Raw genomic sequence first — 6,000 nt, forward strand, 5'->3', positions numbered from 1 at the left:
ATGGAATACAGAAGACTCTGAACAGCCAAAGAAATCCTGAGAAACAAGAACAAACCTGGAGGTATCATAATTCCAGGTATCAAGATATACTACAAAACTGTAGTGATCAATACAGGATGGTACTGGCACAAAAACAGACATATAGACCAACAGAACAGAGAGTCCGGAAATAAACCCATGCTTATGTGGTCAATTAATCTATGACAAAGGAGGCAAGAATTTACAATGGGGAAAAGATAGTTTCTTCAATTAATGATGCTGGGGAAACTAGACAGCTACATGCAAAAGAATAAAACTGGAAAACACTGGAAACTAGAAACACTTTTTAACACCATACACAAAAATAAACTCAAAATGGATTATAGACCTAAATGTGAGGCTTGAAACCATAAAAATCCCAGAAGAGAACATAAGTGGTAATTTCCTTGCCATTGGCCATTGAAACATTTTTCTAGGTATGTTTCCTCAAGCAAGGGAAACAAAAGTAAATTAAACTCTTGGTATTACATCAAAATAAAAAGCTTTTGCATGGCAAAGGAAACCATCAAGAAACAAAAAGACAACCTGCCGAATGGAAGAAGAAATCTGCAAATGACGTATCTTATAAGGACTCAATATCCAAAATATATAAAGAACTTAAACAACTCAACACCAAAGACACAAACGATCCAATTAAAAATGGGCAGGCGACTTAGACATTTTTCCAAAGAAGACACAAGATGGTCAACAGACATATGAAAAGATGTTCAAAATCACTCATCATCAGGGAAATGCATATCAAACCTCAAGGAAATACCACCTCCACAGCTGCCAGAATGGCTAAAATCAAAAATACAGTATCAAGTATCAGTGAGGATGTGGATAAAAAGGAATGCTTGGGCACTGTTGATGGGAATGTAAATTGGCAGCCATTGTGGAAAACATTATAGAAGTTCCTTAAAAAATTATAAATAGAAATAACCATATATTCTAAGAACTCCACTACTGGGTATTTACTGAAAGAAAATGAAAACACTAATTCGAAAAGATACATGCACTTCTGTATTTATTGCAGGATTATTTACAATAGCCAAGATATAGAAGTGACCTAAATATTCACTGATAGATGAATGGATAAAGAAGATGCGGTGCATGTGCATATGTGCATGATGAAATACTATGCAGCCATAAAAAATGATGGCATCGTGTCATTTGTGACAACAACTGATTCTGGGTGGGGGGAGATTCCTTTAAAGAAGACAAAAATAGCTTTTAAGCATTTGACCATATGAACACATGTCTAGATCTTCTCCCTAGAGCCTGTTCAAATGAGGCAGCCTGAAGTTTAAGTGTGATATGCTTGATGGCAAGTGGTACTGTGAGAGCCTACAAAACATTGTATGGACTACCAGAATCAGTTGTGAAGGACACTGTCAAAATCCAAAGGAGATGGCCAAAGATGCAGAATTATAACACATATCACAACTCCTGGGATCAGGATAACCCAGGGTGTTTGGGAAGCAATTAGGAAAATGGAGGACAACTCAGGGAAGGCACTGAAAGAGGTAGCTTTGTGACTGAGTGTTGAAGTTCAGCTAAGACTTGTCCAGGCCAGGAAAGTGGCCCTGAGAGGGGAGGGGAGAAGACGGTGTTGATGAAAATGGGGTAGGGGCAGTGCATCAGACAGGAGGAATAGCCTTTGCAAAGCCCCAGAGATATGTAAGAGATTGGTACATTTGTGAACTATCAGTACTTGGGTCTGCATGGTATCTGAGGGGAAATCACCAAGCAGTAATGAAATAATGGCAGCAGGCAAAAATCAGTTCAGAAAAAATCTGGTGTCACACTAAGGAGTTTGTGTTTTCTCCTGAAAGCTACTGGACATGTTTGAACAGGGAAATGGTATATGAAATGCATGTCTTAATAAGATTATTCTTTTGTTAATGTGGAAAATGTGTTGAAGCAGGCCAAGACTGGAAGAAAGGGGAATGGATAGAAAGCTCTTGTAAGCAATGAGGAGGAAAATGATGAAGGCCTGAAATAAGGGGTCAGGAGGATGCCCACTTCCAGCCCATGTTTCTCATTCAAGGATGAAGTGTTTAAAGAATGCATTATGTAATGGGGATTTTATTCTCATTCAGAATGAGAACATGGGGAAATTGGGTGCCCTAGCTAGTTGTCCCTGAACTGCTCCTACTGTGCCAGCCTTGACAGCTAATCAAACCTCCGTTTTCTCATCTGAGAAATGGTGAAACTGACCTAGATAGTCTTTGAAGCTCCCTTGCAATTCTCAAATTCTATGGGCAACACAGTTTCCCAATTTCCATTATAGAGCTGTTATTTATTGCTCTTTTCTGCAAGTTAGGAGAAGAAAATGAGCTCATTAACTCAGAATTAATCCTCCATTTGTGCCATCTTATATCTGGAATGCCAGACACTGATATGGACTTTTTACAAATAGTAATTAAAACTCAGTTATCTTTATTGGAAAAGGTTCTTCAAAAAGAAGAGTATAATTTAAATATAAATTCTAAATTAAAGAGTTAGTTGTGTTTTCTCCTATGCCAAAACAGCAGGAAGCTTCTGTCTCTCTTTCAACATATCATATATTACTTATCTTAAAATAGCATAAATTAAGAATTATGACAAGCTAAGCACCTCAACATCCCATGCTTGTAGTTATAAATGAAGCTGAGGCTGTCTTAAATGATTCTACTAATTAATTCTAACTATAGTTGTGCTGAGATGCTCCTGTTTCACACTTGAATCAGGAAACTGGTATCAAGCAAGTGCTTGCTCACTATTTACTAACTGGAAACAGGTAAGTAAACCATTCAAGTCCTCTAATCCACATATACTCAAATATAATGCATTTAATTTTACATATTAGGTATAATCATATGGAATAGAACTGCTTATATTTGAACATGTTTGACCCCAAAGCAGGGATTTCATATGGTTCATCTGATATATGAGGTGATACACTATATGAGATAGTTCATATGCCTTACACTAATATATGAGAGTCATTAAAAGATGATTTCTATTTTCAAGAACTTTAATGCACTATAGATATTTTATGGGGCATTAAGACATAAAATACAGGATATAAAATCCCAAAGTAAGCTGTATCATGAAAAGACCACATCTTCAAATTTACTAGAAGCAAATTCTAAATAAAAAACGGAAATTCTGAACTTAATTGCTCGTTCTGTTGAACCATCCCAAGAACTAGAATCTTTATATTGAGTTTTTCTAAATCATCTATGGAAGAGAGCAAACCACACACATCAAGGCCTCGACAGAGGTGACCTAGAACTCCAGCTGTAAAATGCATGCCTTTGAAGTAGCCAGACTGGAAATACGGTGGCTTCTGATTACCAACAGGAAGCCAAGAGACCACATACTTCACAGGTGGCAGCAATGCCAGATGAAGGTAGATCCTAGTATGTTTAGGAAAATAAACTAAAAACAGCCTTGGGAGAGTCTAGTTAGAGTGCATTAATTAGCAAGAGACAGAATAGAGGATTGGAATCTTCATGGTAGGACTGTGAGGTGACTTTATTCTATATGCTAACAGGATATTGGGGAAAGTAAAAAAAGACAAAAACTTGGGGCAAAGTGGATCCTCCTTTTTCATATTTTCTTTTTGTGTTAATGACCCTGGAGAGGACTATTTCAAAAATATGGACACACAGAGGTTGGATTCTCCATGCTACGTTTAGAGTGTACCCACCCAAAAATATGTCCCATGGCACATTTGGGAAAAGTTAATCAAGACAAGGAAAGCTCCATCACAGAGTAGTATGAGCCAAAGGGAAACTAGAAAATATATGTAAAAATGAAATGTTCAATAATAATACATTACGGCAAGATAAATTAGGCAGCAATTCATGTCATTTTGAAGTTATCTGGAGGAGACATTTGGAAGCTCATCATAAATTTTGTATCTTCTGATTAATAGCTAAAACCACAAGGAATTTCTGACAGTAAGAAAAAGACAAGCAACTCAGCAGAAAAATGAATAAAAAATATAATTAGGCAAATATAAAAGGAAATGACAATGTAACAATAAATGTTCAATCCTACTAGTAATTAAGGAATGTCAATTAAAACAACACACTACATTCATCAGATTGAAAAAAACAGAAATTCAGGTAGCATCAAGAGCACGTAAGGATGTAGGGAAAATGGACCTCTCATGATCTAGGAATGAGATGATAAACTATTACAGCCATTATAGGGAGAAGTCTGAAAGTATTTAGTAAAATTTCAGTATGTGTATACAGTGTGACTTATGACCCGTGACCAATGATCAATTTCAGTATTGGATATAGATTCACAGATACGTGAGAAAACATATTCAAGGACCATCAAAGAATGGGTTCATGGAGGTAAAGTAAGCTAGATATCCATCACTTGTCAAACGGAGCAAAAAATCTGGTGGAGGTTTAAACTACTATGCAACAGTCAGAAGGACTGAATGAGATATTTCTAGAGCAGTGTGGATAGAGCTCCAAAATTAGTCTTGACTAAAAACAGCAAGAAACAGAATGAGATTTATAGTATGATGCCATTAACTTATTTTTAAAACACACTTAGAATTTACACAGATAGACACCCAAGCAAATGATTGTATAAAAGGGGAATTGGAAAGACTAACTGAAAGCTTAGCAGTGATGCCTATGGGAAGGAAGGTAAGAAGGATGGTGGGCATGAGAGCCAAAGACAAAATATAAAATAGATCACACATGGAGAAATGAGAAAGGAGATCCTAGAGTGTCATGGCTGACGAACAGTTAACTCAATTCTATACTTCTGATAAAAAAGAATAAAAACAAAAACAGAACAGCTCCTTCCAGTCCACTTTTGAAACTTACTTGGGGTATATTTATAAATTCCCTTACTCAATCTCTTGTATAATTTTTTTTCTTTTCTACCATGTACATCCTTGGGTTATTCATAATAACTTGCTGTCGTTAGTCTTAGTCAAGTTTCTACTGTTTCCAAATTCTGTAAGCCTCAGTTTTCTATCTATAATAATGGGGGTAGCAAAACTGACAGTTAAATGAAAGAATATGGGTATGGGGTGCCTGGGTGGCTCAGTCATTAAGTGTGTGCCTTCGGCTCAGGTCATGATCTCAGGGTCCTGGGATCGAGCCCCGCACTGGGCTCCCTGCTCGGCGGGAAGGGTGCTTCTCCTTCTCCCACTCCCCCTGCTTATGTTCCCTCTCTCGCTGTGTCTCTGTCAAATTAAAAATAAAATCTTTAAAAAAAAAAAGAATATGGGTACAACAGTATTCGGTATGTGTAATATACTCGGGTTTTAATAAATATTAGCTCCTTTTCCTCCTCTTTCTTCCTTCATATTGATCTTCCTCTTCTTTGAAGTTTCTCCAGATTCTTACTACTCTTTCTACTATATGACTTTGCAAATAATTATTTTAACATTGTCTAATCTGTTCTGTTTGCTGCCATTTATCTTGGTTTTGTTCAATTTTTCCTCTTTTTCTAATAGCTACTGTTGCCTCTAACAAAGGCTCTGAAGGGCTAAGGAAGAAAGTGAGTTAAGGGCATGGAAGTCCTCATTTGGCCACTCTAAACTCTCCCAGTCTCTAGGTATCTGGTACTTTACCTCACTTCCATGCAGTTTACTGGACCTGATGAACATCCTCCTCTCCAACTCAGCCTCTTTTTAATCTTGCCATATTGGTCCTCAATAACTTCTCTTGCATCCCTTAGGAGAGCTGGCCAATCCTATACATGATATCAACTGTACTGGCCTAGCTCCCAACCGGGCAGCTAGACATCACCTTCCCACCCTTTAAATTTTCTGGACAAGAGACAGATCTCAGCACAACAATTGGCTTGAGCCTCCTCAGGCATTTGTTTTGCTATCACTCACTAGCTGAGAACATGATTCATAATTACTGAATGGGGCCATGGGAAGCCCTCACCAGACCTCCCCACCTACTCTTATCAGCAACATCAGAGGTAGGAGAGAACTCTGAGCTTTCTCCA

Source organism: Mirounga angustirostris, unplaced genomic scaffold (assembly GCF_029215605.1).
Source record: "Mirounga angustirostris isolate CCGP_5_RB_7025 unplaced genomic scaffold, mMirAng1.0.hap1 SCAF_3, whole genome shotgun sequence".
Classification (NCBI taxonomy): Eukaryota; Metazoa; Chordata; class Mammalia; order Carnivora; family Phocidae; genus Mirounga; species Mirounga angustirostris.